The sequence below is a fragment of the Pan paniscus genome, chromosome 1 (assembly GCF_029289425.2).
Source record: "Pan paniscus chromosome 1, NHGRI_mPanPan1-v2.0_pri, whole genome shotgun sequence".
NCBI lineage: Eukaryota > Metazoa > Chordata > Mammalia > Primates > Hominidae > Pan > Pan paniscus.
Genome location: NC_073249.2, coordinates 168,964,313 through 168,983,385, shown reverse-complemented (window position 1 = coordinate 168,983,385; position 19,073 = coordinate 168,964,313). Strand labels below are relative to the sequence as shown.

Below are 19,073 nucleotides of genomic sequence, written 5' to 3'. Positions count from 1 at the left end.
GGAAAATCCACCCCCATAATCCAATCACCTCCCACCAGGTCCCTCCCTCCACACATGAAATTACAGTTCAAGATGATTTTTGGGTGGGGACACAGAACCAAACCATATCATTCCACCCTGGCCCCTCCTAAATCTCATGTCCTTCTCACATTTAAAAACCAATCATGCCTTCCCAACAGTCCCTCAAAGTCTTAACTCATTCCAGCATTAACTCAAAAGTCCAAGTCCAAAGTCTCATCTGAGACAAGGCAAATTCCTTCTGCCTATGAGCCTGTAAAATCAAAAGCAAGTTAGTTACTTCCAAGATACAATGGGGGTACAGGAATTGGGTAGATGGGAGAAACTGGCCAAAACAAATGGGCTACAGGCCCCATGCAAGTCCAAAACCCAACAGGGTAGTCATTAAATCTTAAAGGTCCAAAATAATCTCCTTTGACCCCATGTCTCACATCCAAGACACACTGATGCAAGAAGTAGGCTCCCATGGCCTTGGACACCTCTGCCTCTGTGACTCTGCAGGGTCAACTCCTGCAGCTGCTTTCATGGGCTGGCATTGAGTGCCTGTGGCTTTTCCAGATGCATAGTAAAAGCTGTTGGTGGATCTACCAGTCTGGGGTCTGGAGGATGATGGCCCTCTTCTCACAGCTCCACTAGGCAGTGCCCCAGTGAGGACTCTGTGTGGTGCTCCAATCCCACATTTCCCCTCTGCATTACCCTAGTAGAAGTTCTTCATGAGGGCTCCACCCCTGCAGCAGACTTCTGCCTGGACATCTTGAGGCAAAGGCTCCTAAAGCTCAACTCTTGTCTTCTGCACACCTGCAGGCCTAACACCACATGGAAGCCACCAAGGCTTGGGGCTTGCACCCTCTGAATCAATTGCCTGAGCTGTACCTTGGCCCCTTTTAGCCACAGCTGGAGCTGGAGTGGCTGGAATGCAGGGTGCCACATCTCGAGGCTGCATGGAGCAGCAGAGCCCTGGGCCTGGTCCCCAAAACCATTTTTCCCTCCTAGGCCTCTGGGTTTGTGATGTGAGGGGATGCTGTGAAGATCTCTGAAATGAGGCTGCTGTGAAGATCTCTGAAATGCCTTGGTGGCATTTTCCTCATTGTCTTGGCAATTAACATTTGGCTCCTTGTTACCTATGTAAATTTCTGCAGGCAGCTTGAATTTCTCCCTAGAAAATGGGGTTTTCTTTTCTACTGCATGGTCAGGCTAGAAATTTTCCAAACCTTTATGCTCTGCTTCCTTTTTAAACATAAGTTCCAATTTTGGACCAATTCTTTGTGAACACATATGGGTGTGTGCTGTTAAGAGCACCTAAGCTACATCTTGAACACTTTGCTGCTTAGAAATTTCTTCCGCCAGATACCCTAAATCATCTCTCTCAAGTTCAAAGTTCCATAGAGCTCTAGGGCAGGGAAAAATGCTGCAAGTCTGTTTGCTAATGCATAGCAAGAGTTATCTTTACTCCAGTTCCCAGTAAGTTCCTCATCTCCATCTAAAACCACCTCAGCCTGGACTTCATTATCCATACCACTATCAGCATTTTGGTCAAAACCATTCAACGAGTCTCTAGGAAGTTCCAAACATTCCCATATCTTCCTCTCTTTGAGCCCTCCAAACTGTTCCAACCTCTGTCCGTTACCTAGTTCAAAAGTCACTTCCACATTTTCAAGTATCTTTATAGCAATGCCCCACTTCTCTCAGTACCAATTTTCTATACTAGTCCATTTTTACACTGCTACAAAGAAACTACCTGAGACTGGGTAATTTATGACTGAGACTGGGTAATTTATGAATGAAAAAAAAAAAGTCTAATTGGCTCACAGTTCTGAATGGCTGGGGAGGCCTCAGGAAACTTACAATCATGGCAGAAGGCAAAGGTAAGGCAAGAACCTTCTTCACATGGTGGCAGGAAAGAGGGCAAGAAAGGGGGGGATGTGCCATACTTTAAAACCATCAGATCTTGTTATAACTCACTCATTGTCATAAGAACAGCATGGGAGAAATCCACTGGCATGATCCAATCACCTCCCACCAGGTCCTTTCCTCCACATGTGAGCATTACAATTCTAGATGAGATTTGGGTGGGGACACAGAGCCAAACCATATCACTTAGTGTACCTTAAGTGTGCTCAGAACACTTATATTAGTGTACAGTTGGGCAAAATCCTCTAACTCAAAGTCTATTTATAATCGAGTGTTGAATATCTTATGTGATATGTTGATTACAGTATATTATAGAGCACAGTATGGGTTGTCTGTCCTAGTGACTGCCTGGCTGACTGGGAGCTGCAGCTCACTGCCACTGCCCAGCATCATAAGAGAGTATCATACCACATATCACTAGAATGAAAAAAGATAAACATTTAAAACTCAAAGTGTGGTTTCTACTGAATGTGTATCACTTTTGCACCATCATAAAGTCTAAAAATCATAAGTTGAACCCTGTAAGTCAGGGACCATTCACATCTTATTTCACCAAGTCCTCCCAGCATCCATTTACAGAATAAAAGGTTTTTTCTTTTGTCTACCCTTGACTGTGTGCACCTTGCATGGTTCTTTGAAGGCAAACATAACACAATAGCAAGAATGTAGGTTTTAGATTTATGCTCAGTCAAGTTTGAATTCTTCTTTGGTTTTTATCTAGTTGGGTGATTCTGGACAAGTCACTTCTCTGAGCTTCAGTTTCCTATCTGCAAAATGGGACTAATGATACCCACCTCAAGGGGTTACCATGAGACTTATGGGAAATAACATATCAAAAGCACCTGCTATATTATCTGGTCACAGAGTAGGGATTCAACATTTGCTGGTTTCCTTCCTTCTATCCTTAGACATCAGCCAAAATTTGTCTTTTCCAGGAAGCCTTCCCAGATTCACCAATTTAGAAGTTACCTAAGGTTAGGGACATATCCTATGTTGAAATTTTCCCAAAAAACTTTGAATACAGAAGGCTTTGGAGAAATACCAGCTGAAATGAATTACCCTGGCTTTCCCCCATGCGCAGCTAGGAGCTTCCCCTATGTACCTTCAGGCTCTTTTCCTCCAACAACTGCACACCTGGGCTCTGGGATCTCTTTTCCTTTGCTTTCTCTTAGAAGGCTGTAGGAAGAAACAAGCAGGAACAGCAATACTTGACCTCTTTGGAAACATTTGCTCAGGATGTGGTATATAGAAAGAAGCAAGAATTTGACCAGGTTTGACCCATTCTGGAAGTTCTCTAGCCTAATGACTCACTGTAAAATCTGTGCCTAATGTTCCAGCCACAATTACTTTCTGGCTGTTCCCTGAACACACCATCTCTTTTCAATCTTTCATAACTTGGCATTTGCCATGCCATATTCCAGGAATGGTCCTGACTTTGTCTACCACAGTAAAACTCCTCATCCCTTAAGACCCAAAATCTTCTTTTGTAATTCCTGTAGGGAGGATTACTCAGCCTACCTGATATCCCTCAGACCAGCATTCATACTTTTATGTTATTTCTAACACATTGAAATAACGGATTCATGTATCTGTTTCCCTTAGTATATTATGATGGGTTGCAGGACAGCAGCCCTGCTTTTTCCTCTTTTTATTATCAGTATTTAGAATAAAGTATGATGTATAGTAAACCTATATGCATGAATGAATATGAATCTTATCCAGAAGAATTCCTTTAAGAGACTCAGACATATTGAGACCAGCAAGGCATTTGGCAGGGGCTGCAGTGTGAATGGCAGCTGCCTCAAGAAGAAATCATTACAGAATTTTCTAACCCCTTCCTTTCTGAAGGTTGGGTCCAGAGAAGCAGGAAGACGTCTGCCAGAGTGATTCACAATGGGTTTTCCCTCAGTTCTGCCCACCATATCACTTATCCCATATTCCCATATGAGCTGGTTATTTTCTCTCTGGTACCTTCTCTGCCCTGCTCTAAGTTCTACGGACAGCTTCATGGGGCTCCATTGCATTCTTGTTCCTGGCTGGGTTCTGTCAAAGGGAAGCTCAGAGAGGTCAAGGGACAGGAAGAGAGAGATACTGGAGCCCTTCTTTACTCCCTTCCTGACTTAGTGCCCCTTCTTCAGTAGCTGTATACATCTAGGAATGTAGGTCTCTGGCAGCCCTTCCTTCATAGCTCTGACTCCCACCTGCCCAGATAACAGTTACCCACCCCCTCCGCCCCCGCCAGCTCCTTCAGCCTTGGAAATGGCAATAGCTTCCCACTATTGACAGCCTTGGGTGCTTTACCACCCCTTACTTGATGCTTCAACCCTGTTTAGAGTTAGGGGTACTTTCATTAAAGTAACTTCCCAGAACCATCTGAGATTAATTCTGCTTCCTGACAGGGCCCTGGTTGGTACATCTTCCCATAGATAGCATCAGGCAAGAGCTACTCTTCTCTTCCCAGTCTCATTCATGATATGGCCCTTAGAAAACCTCTAAGTTAAATCTGAATGAGGAATCCACTTACATGTGAGGCTGTGCGAGGGAGGAAGTGTCCCTGTGATGAGCAATGCTTTGGAGAAGTGGTCTGACAACATTCACAATCTGATGATTAAACTGTGAAGTGTTTAATTTTGTACTGCATGTTGGGGCTGGTTTGGGGGTTGGCAGGGATAGGATAGAGAGACAGGAGGGAGGTAAAGGAGAAAGAATTATGGGGAAAAAGTGAACTGATGGATTTTTCAGTCTTGTGTCCAATTTCTGGTAGTCTTGCCGATATGATCCTCTAACTGTTGTGGTAGACAGCACAGTCAAGTGGAAAGAGAATGAATTCTCCATAAAATAGAGATTTGCGTTTAAGCCAGACTAGGTCACATCCTAGCTATTGTTCAGCTTGGGCAAGTGACAACCTTTTGGAAACTCAGTTTTTGATATCTGTATAATGGGGGATAATAAGCTTCCTTATACATTAAAGAAAAGTACACGACATTAAAGAATGTGAGAGACCCTGCCACAGTGTCCCAGACAGAGGAAGAGCCCTATAAAAGGTCATTCTCTCTTCTCTGATTCTGATTGATGAATACATGTCAAATGATTAAATGAATAAATCCTCTTTCAAAAAACCTTTTGATATATCTTAAGTTGAGCTAAAATCTGCCTTCCTATAACTTTTACCCATTGGACTTAGCCCTGCCATCTAAAGCCAAACACAGTAAATCAACTCACCCTTCTAAATGAAAACCCTTCAAATATTCCTGTTTAATAAATTGAATAAATAGACTCCACTTTAATAAATTTGCCCTAGGCCCATGGGCCTTTGCAAGGAAGGCCAATATAAATGAAGATGCTGTCTGCACATGAAATGCTTTGTGGATCACATGACTGCCACTCTGCCCCAGAGACAGAGGGAAGAGTGTGGGGGAGGGTTATTGAAAATGAGCCGGTAGTAGTGGTCAGAAATATAAGCTTTAGTCTTCCTAAAGCAAATCATTTCAGAACTTGGTTTTTTTAATTAAAAATTCAATGTGGCCAGGCATGGTGGCTCAAGCCTGTAATCCCAGCACTTTGGGAGGCCGAGGCGGGCAGATCACGAGGTCAGGAGATCGAGACCATCCTGGCTAACATGGTGAAACCCCATCTCTACTAAAAATACAAAAAATTAGCTGGGCGTGGTGGCAGGCACCTGTAGTCCCATGTACTCAGGAGGCTGAGGCAGGAGAATGGTGTGAACCCGGGAGGCAGAGCTTGCAGTAAGCCGAGATTGTGCCACTGCACTCCAGCCTGGGTGACAGAGCAAGACTCCATCAAAAAAAAAAAAAAAAAAAAATCAATGCTTCCTCTCCTCCCTCCTGTATTTCTTCCCTCCTTTGTTCACTTATTAAAAATACATTGAAAGCCTACTCTGTGCTGTTTACTCTGCTAAGGTCTTTCCATGTTGATTTCATTGTTTTATTCAGTCCTTACTCTGAGGGAGACACATTACTGTTCCCATTGTACCAATGAGAAAACTTTGATTTCATGTCAGTTTTTTTTTTCCAGGGCATCTAGAACTACAAGTAACAAAACTGGAACTCAAAGCCAGTCAGGTTTGTCCAGTGAGTTCTACTGCATAATTCTATCTATGGAAGAATGGCACAGTAAGAGAACGAAACACATACACGTGCACGTGCGTGCACACACACACACAGACACGCACACAATCTGCATTAGGTCCTGAAGAGTTTTTCCAGGCAAAAAGGAAACAGTCTGAACCACAATATGGAGATGCCTACTTAAGAATCTGTCTGGTTTGGGAAACGGTTGGTAGTGTGACATGCCTGAAGCACATGGTACTTAACTAAGTCTTGTAGGAGATGGGGCTAGATAAGCAGGCTGGGACCCACTTGTGAAGCACAGAAATATGATGCAGAGCTGCAGAGCTTGGGCTTTATACAGCTGTGATAAGGTGGCTCAGGGAACAGCCATCACTATTCCTCTGAGGTTTAAGACCGACTTTATTGACTTCCATGCTCAGTGGCCTGGCTGCCTACCTACCATTACACTTCTGTCACTATATAAGCTCAGGGATGATTTTTTTAGTTCTACCCAGGACTAGCTAAAAACAGACATTCAGCTTTTAAATCACAGGAGGAAAAAAAAAACTACAAAGATAAGATAGCCTAGATAGAAGAAAAAAAAGGAAAACAAAGGAAGTCCCAAGAAAGCATAAAGAAGAGAAAGCATAAAACAAAAAGACAGGAATAAGACCAAACATATCAGTTATGACAGTAAATATAAATGGTTTAAGTTCTTCTAATAAAAAATAAAGTCTTTCAGATTGGGTTAAAAGCAAAACTCAACCATATGCTGCTTACAAAAGACAAACGGTAAAAGAAAAATGAGAGAGAAAAGGGGAATTTGTGAAAGCTAGGCAAATATTTATCAAGTATACAAAACAAACAAAAAGAAAGCAGTGATTGGGAACATTTCAAAGTAGAATTCAGGGTAAAAGCATTATATGAGACCAAGAAGGTTATTTTTATATTGATAGAAACAATAAGAAATGAGCTGTTACATAATGTCAAAATATATAAAGAAAAACTCTTAGAAATGTAAAGAGATCATGAAAGAAATAACCTTCTTGATATTGAATGAACAATAAAAAGACAAAAATAGAATACTATTATTAGTAAGTTATGTATATATCTTTTAAAAATTACTAAAAGCTATATTAATTGAGTGCTTACAATGCTCCAGGCATTGTTCTAAATATTTACTATTGCCTCATTTAATGTTGGAGAAAGGCTATTACAAAGTAGGAGATTATTATCCCTGTATTAAAGATAAGAAAACTGAAGAACGAGGAGGCTAACTGATTTTCCTGAGATTTTAAAACAGTTGCACTGTCACTGTAAGAGTAAGCCTGGTTTGAAACTAAGGCAGGGATCCCCAGAGCCTGCCCCTTTCAAGTATTATGTTAAACAACCTTAAAGAAAGAATGCATATCCTTTCAAGACATGTATTCTAAAACATTGACCATCCAAAGTGATCATATAGGATACAAAGAAAACTTCAAAAGAACCAGAATAGACAAAAGGTATAGTCTATAAGTTCTGAACACAATGTAGTGAATCTAGACACTAATGATATCTAAACCTAACCAAGATAGCACACATGTGCACATGCACACTCATGAACACACACCATGTAAACCAATCATAAAAATGCGATTCTACAATTCTAAATCAAATATATGAAAACCTATTTTATCCTTTATTTAAAGAATTATCATGATCAACTGGGATTTATCCTGGACTACACAGGTAAATATAGTAATGTAATATAATACTTATCAGTAACTCAAAGGAGAAAACCACTTGGACATCTTGATGGATCACTTCTACTGAGTCACAGCCTTGTGAAGTTGGGGACAGGGATGGTTGTGTTAAGAAGAGGTCTACGCCAGACAGAAGTAGCTGTTATATCACACGAGTTACCAAGAGCAATGACTCAAACACAAGCAATGATGCAGAAGTGATCAGGAATGTCCAAGCCAAACCAGGAGCAAAATAACCTAAGGTTGAAGAAACCTAAGTTGATTCTGAACTGCCCCAAATCCAGGTTAGTCTAGAGCTGGAGCTGAAGCTGCATGTAGTGGTCATAGGCAGGAGGGTGGTAGGTGAGTGTTTAGTAATGGGGAGCAGCTACATGATTCCTATTTTTCAAAGGGGGTGCTGATGAGATTAGACACTTAACAGGGCCTGGAATTCCCATCACTCCAGGATGTAATCCTCACATCTGAAAGAAGAAAATGCTACATCAAGATTGAAGGTCATGTCTTCCGATATTTGTGGAAAGGTAAATATTATTTCAAGGGAATTTTTAAAACAAGTCTTCTGTTTCTGTAATATTCCAAGTGTGGGCTGCTGTTTTCTTGAAAATGTGCCTCTCTTGCAGCTGAAACTTGGGACAGGATGCTTGAAACAGGGGAAATTACATTTCTTCAAGGTGTTCATTCTCTGAAATACCAGCCCTAGAGCACTATGTCCCCAGGAATGTTCACAAAAGGTCAGCAGAAGCACCAGAAGGGCCAGAATAGCACTGAGTCAGGTATGAGGTCCTCACTGCTACACCAAATGCATGAAGAAGGTGCTGCCCCGTCTGCTCCTTGGCCTCTATCTCTGCCTGCCTTTCTTATTCTCCATCTGGATCTTTCAGCCTCTCCTTATTGCTCACAGTAACTCCATACCAAGACCCTGGTAAATGAAAATACAAACTAGGAAGTGAGAAATCTAACAAAATAAAGCAAAGAGAGAGGCCATTGTCTAATGAAGGCTCTCCAGTCCTTGAGAATTTCAGAATTTCAGATCCAATAGGATCTGGCAGTTGAAGGTGTGATTCACAGAGTCTCAGGATGCAGGAGGCAAGGAGAACTTGAGAAACTTTCCCACTTTTAGAAAAGAAATGATCCTCTCTAGGGACAGGGCTTGAGGCATTAAGGAGCAGGTTGAGACCCAGGTTAATGGACTTCCTAGCCTAGCATGTGCAGCATTTTTAAAACCATGTTTATCTTTCCCAGTTAAAAATAATATATCCTTTGTGGACAGTTTGAAAAATCCCAGCAATGCCCAGAATTAACATCTGAACACATTTTGGCTTTTTTCCTGACAGTAATTTCTTTTCCCTTTGTATAGAGATGTGTATGTACGTGTATGCACATAATTAGAAAAATAAAATGGGAAGCATAATTCAAGTTTTGTATCCTGGTTTATTTTTATCATTAGTCCATTGTCACGGATGTGTAAGGGAGAGATTTTATGTGGGAAGTGACCCTCGATAGTCCTGAGAAAGTGAGATACAGACAGCAAGGTTGACATTGGACTAAATAGCTAGGTCTCTGTTGACATAGGTGGGGACACCTGGCTTGGACAGGAGAAAATGGGAGGGGAGGAAGTGGAGACAGCACCTCTGGACAGTAACTCAAGAAGCTGCTCTGAAGAGAAGGAGAGAACCAGGACAGAGGGGCTGAGGGTCTTAGAGCAGAAACCTTTAATGGAAAGAATGTAGGCTTGGAACAAAGCCTTCAGATTTGCACCTCAGCTCAACAATTTACAAATCATAGGACCGCACACAAACATAAGGTAAGGATTAATCAGTACCAAAGTGGCTTAGTGCCTTTCTACCTTCACATTAGATTTGATCTGTACTCTGACCAGTAAAGAAAGCGAGGCTCAGAGATGCAAAGCAATTTGCCCAAGGACACGCTGTAAAAAGGAGCAGAGGTGAGATTTAATTTCAGGATTATGTAACTTCAGATAATGTAGTTTTTTTTTTTAACTGAGAAAATGAAACCATTTATTATGTAACTTGATAGCTTACATAATTAGTGCCTAAGAAATAAAATACAAGACACACCTCATAGGGGAAATCCTTTACTCCTGATCATTAGTCTCTGTGGCTCCCCCCTCCATGTCCTGTGGAGTGGCCTGTGGGCTCTGGAGGGAGCCCCAAGGCCTGGCCTGCAAGTGCCGGGCTGGACCCCTTCCATCTTATGTGACGGCACATTCAATGTGATACACTCTGACACTCAAATGCCTGCTTCCCCCTCTGTATCTCACATAATCTTGCCTTCCAATATCATTTTTTTCCCATTTGACTGAGTGGTCTGACCTAAAACAGCTGTGCGTGACTTGAAATTTAAGCATTCCTCTTTCAACTCTCTGATAAGAATCTTTCCCCTTTAATAATGCTCTCAGTGGCTCCTCGCCCATTTCTTTTCATTTCTGCTAGGTGCTTTTAAGTTCAGTTTTCCTTCCACCCCTTGCAAGCCCCCCAAGGCTTAGCTTCAGAGACAAGGCTCTCTCAAGACCCAATCAATTCCAACATTCAGTTAAGCTAATTAATTTCAGGTTGCCATCAATATATTTCTTAATTATGGTTTAAACATAGGTAAAACCTAGAATTGTTCGTCAACAGCCCTTAGCCTCAGCTGAATGCTAGCATCTACCATTAAGAATTCCCATGGGTCAAATCGAGGGTCTGACAATAGTTAGAAAGACCACATGTGTATTTGCATAGGATTTGCATATATCTACATAGGCTAGTCTCTTTGCAGTAGATTTCCAATTAAAATGTTATTATTTTGGCCTTGAAGTTGTTGTTTCCTGATTCTTGGTCTGTAGTACCATTAGCAACACCTGTTCACTTTGACGTTGATTTCTGCCTGGAGGACAATAGGACAATGAAGACAAAGGACACAAACCAGCAGTGAAAGCCCCAAATACTAGAGCACACTAGAGCACACCTCTGAGGTGGGCTGATTCTAGCAGTTGAGAGGTTTTGTCTGGCGGAGAGAAGACCTCAGGCTATCTGAGGAGTCTTGGCATAGCTGCAGGGCTGCTGAGCAGAAGAGTACTGGGATTGTACTGGATGGCTGGGCGGGTCTCCACATCTCCTTCCCTACTCCCCTCTGCCCTTGCTCCGGCAAGAAGCATTTCTATTCTTCCTATGTGACATTTTGCCTGCAAAACATAGATATTAGAAGAGTCTTTCTGAAGATCTGGGCATTTCATTCTCTGGCTTCTGATGTTCTCCCAGTGCTGGTGGTGTGAAAGCTCCAATCCCTCATGACATGCAAGTTCCTTCATGACAGTAGCTTATGTTTCTCTGGTTGTATCTCTTGATTTCACTTTGCATCCTAGGTTCCTGCTCCCTTTGGCCATCAGAATGCATTTTGCCCTGTCATTCACAAATGGCTAACTCCTATGTTGTCTCCTACTCTGAGGAGTCTTTCCTAATTGCCTCTCCCCACCTCTTTGCTCCCTTGGGGCTTAGAACACAATACCCCAAAGCATAGTGCCTTGGCGTGCTGAGCACTTCAAACTGAAGGAGACTGAGGGGGTCTCAGGCACAAGGTCCTTCTGACCTTCCCTGGCCCTCCTGTCCCTTCCTCTTCTTTCTCCCCTGAGATGGGTCACATAAATTAGAATTTCTCTCCCAAAGCATGAAACCTAGAAGGGTCATTCCCTGACCTTTTCCCTTTTCCCCTGAAGATCCTCATGTGATAGGTGTCCTGCCCTGTTCCCTGGGGGAAAGGAATGCCACACAGAGAGGCCAAGAAGAACTTGGACAAACAGGCCTTGCTTGGTTCTCCCTCAGTTTATTAACATTTTTCATACCCTTTTTTCTCCAGGCACATTTTTACATGACTGTCTATTCTTCATAGCACCTAAGTATGAAAGTACAAAAGCTCTCCTACATTCGAAACACTCATCTGTATTTCCACAGCTCCACATATTTCTCACCTTCCTCTGCTGGGAAAATTCAGGAGGAATCCCAGGAGCTCTGGGATGCAGAGAGAACCATCCGTGGTGAATGCCCACATCACCACTGGCAGAAGAACAGAGATGGCCAACCATGGACCTCACTTCTACCCTCCTCATCACCCCACATCTCACCACTGCCATCTTGCTTGAGGCCCTCAGGAATAATGTGACACACATTGATAAGCCCAGGAATCCAGGCCAACCCTCAGTCCCAGATTTTAATCATTACATGGCTCTATGGGCAATGAGGTAACCCTACCTCTCCTCCTGCCCCAGCATCCATCCCTGCTTTATGTTTCTCATTTACATTTATTATTATCTGTCACACTTACACTTATTATTTATTTTTCTATCATTCTATCTCCCTCCTGCAGAATGGAAACTTTATGAGGGTAGAGAATACTGACTGTTTTGTTTGTGACAGCAGTATCCTCAGGACCTAGAAAGGTGATTGACACATAATTTGTGCTCAATAGATATCTGTTGAATGAGTGAATTCTAATATTTTTTACACTATACTAAGTGTGATAATTAACTGTTGGAGGTCTGGGACCACAGTTTATTCTTTTTTTGTCAAATATAGTTAAAAATGCATAATTAATTATAATGTTTTTGTCACATAGGGTGAAAAATAACATATAATTAATTACAATCTGTTTCTTCCCACCCATTCTAAGAAGGGCAGGCCATGAGGAAGAACTTCTGTGTGGTTAGGATGATGCATTAAGTAGAAGCTTAGAAAAGGGTTATTAGATCAAAATACATAAGAAAGGGTTTGGGGCTATCTTTAAAAAAAAAAAAAGCCATTTGGGAGAAGAATGAATGGGGAAAGAAAGGTAGAGAACCAGGTGGCTAACAGGAGAAGGTAGTTAGCTAAGTTGGTGATGTACTGAAGAGGTCCAAGAGGCTCAATATTTGGAAATCACATTTTAATAAATTTTTGCTGTATATTTTGTGACGTGATTCTCCCTTTCCTCAAGAAAACCTTCAGTATAAATCTACATTGATCTTCAGTGAGTGACACCATAAGAAGAAATGCATTTAAAATGAAAAAGAAAGGTATATGGTAAGAGTGAAGCTTTAGGCAGGACCCAGAATCGATGCTCAACATGTGTTTAAAATGAATAAAATGAATGAACGAATAAATGAATTAATGAATAAGTGAACTAAAATCAATGGATCAATTTTGTCTCAATATGAAACATTTCTTAAAGTTCCAAATTGTCCAGAACTAGAATGAGTTGTTCCCTTTACTGATTTTTTTCCCCAAGAAGCAACAAGATAATAACCTCATCAAAAATCCTGTAGAAAAAAAAATGTCTGCCACAGGAATGGTGTTGGGCCAGATGAATGCTACCCAGACTATGTTACAAGAGGTGAGAAGGTTCTGGTTGCCACATTTCAAAGGTTATTTTCTGGGTTGAGGGAGGGCCCAGAATACAGGCTTCTGAGACCTCTGCATCTGTTTTTACCAGAGCAGCTCTGTTTTTGCTTGTATTACACATCTATTCATTCATTATTTCATTTATTTATTAATTCATCATTCAACACATACATAGAGTAAATATTAAATGCCTCTATGCTGCAAATACTGCACTGTTTCACAAAAATAGACTGTTCTTTTGAAATAGTTTTTAAGTTAAAAAAATTTAAATGATACTGGAACTCTTAAGACTTTAAGACTGTGACACTTCCACAAATTGAGTAAATAATTATTACTCAGTGTACTACTGTGTCTAAAAATTAAGGGTAATTACACTTTCTTGACTTTTTTCTTTTCATTTTAGCTCAGATGAATAAATACTACAGCCTTGCTAAAACAGGAGAACAGTATATTTCAGAATGAATGAGCATGAGAAGAGGAATGGGATGTCTTCAAGGTCTCATTACTGGGCCTATGGGTCTGTTTCTGCAGAAAGGGGGACTGTGAATGTCACCATTGTGAGATGAAGAGCCCAACATGGGAAGGGGGTGAGACTTGCATTCATCAAATCTCTGAGTAACACACTTTTTGAATGATCCTCCATTCTAATCTTCATAACAACCCTGAGGAAGATCGTTTACAGATGATAAAACAGAGGGTCCCAGTCAGTAAGCAATTTGTCCAAGATCATGAACACAATAATCTTGGATTTGAACCCAAGTCTGTGCTGCCAATGCCCTTCTCTTTCCACCACACTTGGGAATAGTCAGATGCTTGCAAGCTGGTGGTCTGGTTGCTTCTCAATCTCTAATATGCAGACTAAACTTGGCACAGGAGTGAATGTGCTGAGCTCCATTAATGGGTGAGAGCAGATTTATGCGTTGGGAGATGTGGGGAAGATTTGGCTAAGGCAGTTATGATGCCAGAGACAGGGAATTTAAAACAAGGACACCCTGAAAAGGGCCTTTTATGTGACTTCTTCATGTGGGTTAATTCTGCTTGAATCTTAGATACAAATCTCCAAAGACAAGAGTAAATGAAAGAAAAACTAATAACTTATCAACTCATTGTAAAATGAAATGGTCACTAGGTTTTCCATAGTTTTTCTTTTCTTTTCAACTCACAGGAATAAATATCCTGGCCTTGCTAACACAGAAGGACAGTGTATTTCAGAATGAATGAGCTTGAGAAAAGGAACAGCAGGAGACTGGATTTTGATTGATTTCTCATCTGAAAGAAAGAAGGCTGTGAGGACATCTATGAGTGCACAGCAACTTCTGCAGGGCTGGAGGAAGCTGAGGGGGAGGGGTGCAGTGAGGTAGTGGTAGCAAGAAGTAACCAATTCTCAACTCAACACTTGATGCTTGGTGTTTTCCAAATATGATCTTATTTAATCCTCATTCATTCATTTACTCATTCAAAAAATACTTGTTGAGTGCCCACCCTAGGCCATATCCCCCTGAGGACACAGAAGTGAACAAAGCTGACAACATCCCTGCCCCCATGGAGCTGGCATTCTAGGTGAGGATCATTTCATACACAAATTAATAAACAACTCTAATAATGGATGGTAAAGATAGATATGATGAAGAGTACTAAAGAAGGTGAGTTTGTAGAACATGGTGATGGTGCTTTCAGGTTGGGGTATTAGAAAAGGGGTCTTTGATATAGGGACATAGGGACAGAGACTGAAATGAAATGAAGGGTGGGCCATACCAATACCTGGGGGCAAAGAAACGGAAGAAGAGGGAACACATCTGAGGTGGCACATTTGAAGACGAATAAGGGAATCAGTAGCTCAGAGTGAACAAGAAGAAAAGTGGTAGGTGTAAACCAGACCATGATGGTCTTGTAGGGCCAGCACAGCACTTTGGGTTCTAAGCACAATATGGAGACCACAGGAGGTTGAGAAGGGGAGTGACATGATCTGAGTTAATTTGAAATTATTACTTTGACTGCTCTGGAGAGGACCAACTGCAGGTTGACAAGGGTGGATGAATAGAGAACTAGGAGGCTGCTGAAAAGGTCCCGGGGGCAAGACGCTAGCTTGAATGAGAGTAGATGGGATGTGGAGAGGGAAGAATCAGAATATATTCTAATGATAGAGTTGGCAGGATTTACTGTCAGATAAATATATGATGTGAAAGAAACACAGGAGTAGAGAATAATTACCAAGACTTGGGTCTGAGCTGCTACTGCCTGGGACTCATCAGCAGAGAGTCGGTATCCACAGCCCTGGGACTGGCTGAGGCCCCTGGAGAGCAAGCGTAGCTAGAAAAGAGAAGAAGCTCGGGGGTTGCTTCACTAGAGTCTGAGGAGGTGAGTAAGATCATGCCCGCCTTATAGATTAATAAAAGTAGCCTCAGAGAAGCAGGATGCTTCTTTTCAGCCACTGTGCCTCTATTAGAGCCCTTACCATGATGGGCTGCAATCCTTGTATAGATCTGCTCCCTAAGAGAGGAAGAGCTATTCAAGGACAACAAGTATGCTGCACACAGCTTTTTATTTCTAGCATCTAGCACTTGACAATAAAAGTAGTTACTGTACATATGAAAAGTTCACATATAAAAAGTGATGATTGGGCCAGGCGCAGTGGCTCACACCTGTAATCCCAGCACTTTGGGAGGCCGAGGCGAGCAGGTCACCTTAGGTCAGGAGTTTGAGACCAGCCTGGCCAACATGATGAAACCACATCTCTACTAAAAATACAAAAAACTAGCTGGGGATGGTGGTGCGCACCTGTAATCCCAGCTACATGGGAGGCTGAGGCACGAGGATCACTTGAACCTGGGAGGTAGAGGCTGCCATGAGCCGAGATCATGCCACTGCACTCCAGCCTGGGCAGCAGAGTGAGCATCCATCTCAAAATAAATAAATAAATAATAAAAATAAATCAAAAGTAATGATTATACCTCTAACAGAAGGGTCTCAATGGGAATGTGTTCAACAGATGGCTGGACCTATGGGGATGTGAATGATACACTCAGGGTCTGAAATTATTAGCACCTAGAACAGAGCCTGGCACATATAAGATGCTCAATAAGTACACTTTCACTGATTAAAAGGATGCTGCCATGATGATCATGACCTGTGCAGATATCTGATGAGACCCCCACTCAGCTGAAACCCAAGCATCTTTGGAAAGTGTTCATTGTATCACTAGTGGTGTCTCTCAGAAATGAGATGATGCAATGAAGGGCTTTGTTCAAGCCAAAGAAGTTGGTAAGAGTATAGAAGAAGTGAGACACCTGGAAGTAAAGTAACTATGTGATACAGCAGTTTGAAATAATTTGAGAGAAACAAAAAAGGCAAGTGGGCATTGTTAGACAAGGAAAAACTCACTTCTCAAAGTGCTGAGAAAAAAGTGCTAGATTGATTTTTAATATGGCAAAAAAGGATTAACCATCAAAAGTGAAAGGAAGTAATCTCTGAATGACTAAATGACACTGGCATCTGGAGAAGATTCTGAAAACAATATACATGTATGAAGAGTAATAGAGTAAGCAGAGATGATGGTAATGATGATGATGATGATGGGGACGGGGATGATAGCTAAGACTCACAAAGAGCTTTCTGTGTGCCAGACCATGTTGTAGATACTACATGTAATAACTCATTTTATCCTTGTAACAACTCTATGAGACAGGTACTATTATTACCTCTATTTTATAGATGATGAATCTGAGCTATAGACATTAAGCAATCTGTCAATGTTCACACAGTTAGAAAGTTGCCATGAGTGGAAAATATAAGATGGACGTAGGCAGGAGTTATCCATCCAACCATCTACCATTTACTAAGTACTAGCTGTGCATCAGGTACTATGTTAGAGGTTAGGCTTAGGTTTTACAGAGAAATGTTTAAAATGTGACAAAGTTAAGATTGTAGTCAAAATATAAGTATTTTTAAAGTACTGCAGTTTTATCAGTATAGAATCATAGAATGTTCATGCAAAAAAAAAAAAAGAAAGAAAAAGAAAAAGAAAAAAAAAAAGACCTTAGAAGTAATCTGGTCCAAGGTTCTTATTTTTAAAATTTAAAAAGAAAGAAAAAACAAAACAAAACAAAGCCCTGAAGCCTAGAGAGGGGAAGTGACTCACTCACTGACACACAGCTAATAGTGAGAGAACAAGATCAAGATCCTGAGTCTACGAACTCTTAATTATGTCACTTTTCAAAAACCAGGCAGGCCACACAAAATATACTGTGTTACTCAGGAGTTGAATGGGTTCCTTCTGTGGAAGTGTCAAGATCTACCACTGTCTCACCCATTCGATTCTAGTTGACAATTATTTCACTTGGAAGGGTATTTTTTTTAGAATCTAAGAGAACCTTAGTAATTATCTGTTCACCTTCTTATTTAAACTATTGGGAGATTATGGCTCCATATGATAAAATAGCATGCCCTAACTTTCTTGGTAGGTTAAAGAATGTCCATTACCATCATGAATTCAACACCTTCCTGCCTTAATGGCAGGGAAAAGACAACTGTTTGTACAGATGAATGCCACACCACTTTTCTTAGAGCCAGCTTATTGCAAAGTAAGGCACCCATATGCAGTATTGTTCTTAGTCTGCTCTGTGATTTCCCTGAACTCTGTGATGTAGATAGATGATAATCAGTACTCAGATTTAACAGAAAAAAAAAGCCATTATCATTGATATTAATAACAGACACAGAACTCCACCTCCTAACTCTGCCAGGCCAGGTGCTTGTTAAGGGGTGGCTGAGGGAGCCAGCACAGACAGCAAGCAGGGAAACATGCCCCACCAAAGTTCTGGCTGACAACTGACTGTCTGAATTCATTTCAAACTCTCTCTCTTTGCTTCCAGCAACTCCTTCAAATTGGGCTCCCTGAGGTAAGAAGTCAGTGAGACAATGGCCAAAAGGCATTCTAGATGTGCTGAGATTTTACCTGATTACAAAGAAACTGAAGTTGGGGAAACAGTTCAGTCCACTAACCTGAGGGGTACTTAGTCACATGGGCAACTCTTAAGGGAAATCCCACTCTCTGACATTCAAGAGCTGCGATTCCAAGTATGGAATGCAGACTTGCCATTGGTCAGAACCCTGTGCCCGGAGCATCCCAGCCTCTCCTCTTGCTAACAACCTATTTTTCCATCAGGCACTTCTGCAGGGGGTTGTCATTTGAGTCCTGAAGGAGAAAGCTATGGCCTGTATAAACAAAAGCATGAGGACAGAACTTCCCTAAGCGGCTGAGATGGCTTTTCTGGTCTGTACCTTTCAGCCGGGGCTACAAAACCTAAACCTATTTCCTAACCTAGACCCCAAATTATTTGTCTCCATCAATCTGCCTGCTGACTTGTTTCTCATCTCCCTGCCTCTTGACCTTTTGCATTTACTTCCTATTAGTGATTTGTATTTGCTGCTCAGACCAAACATTTGGAAACTTTCCTCTTGTTTGGGCTCCGTATCCCTCTGACTGTATGTTATTATTACTGCTCTTATTAATTATTTTTAAATATATATCTTATATTGTAGATAGTCTATGTGCCAGATGCCGTAATAGGCACTTTATACTCACTGAAACCCCCATATTTTCAACAACCTTGCAAAAATAAATCATAATATGCTCATCTTACAGATGAAAAGGCTGAGGCTTAACAAGTCCTCAGAGCTAAAAAGTGGTAGACCAGGAGGACTTGAAACTATCTTTACTTCACTTCAAAATCTGAGAACTCTGCACAATGCTGTCTAATTCTCATTCATCCTTTGGCTCGTTCTACCCTTAATTTTTCCAGACTATCTAGTTTAACTACATTCCCTGAAACCTTTTCATCTTTCCTGATAATGGGCTCTCTTGGTATCTGAGATGGAATATATTTCCTGAAATCAACAGAGAGATTGAAGGGAAAAAATAAGTGAGTGAGGAACACATGGACTTCAATGTATCTCAAATA

General features: G+C 41.3%; 1 protein-coding gene across 6 annotated transcripts in view; it reads right to left on the bottom strand.

Moving 5' to 3' along the window:
- The window catches only part of DAB1 (DAB adaptor protein 1), a 1,250,774-nt gene that overhangs the window by 847,869 nt on the left and 383,832 nt on the right, over positions 1 to 19,073 (bottom strand). The window lies entirely within an intron of this gene.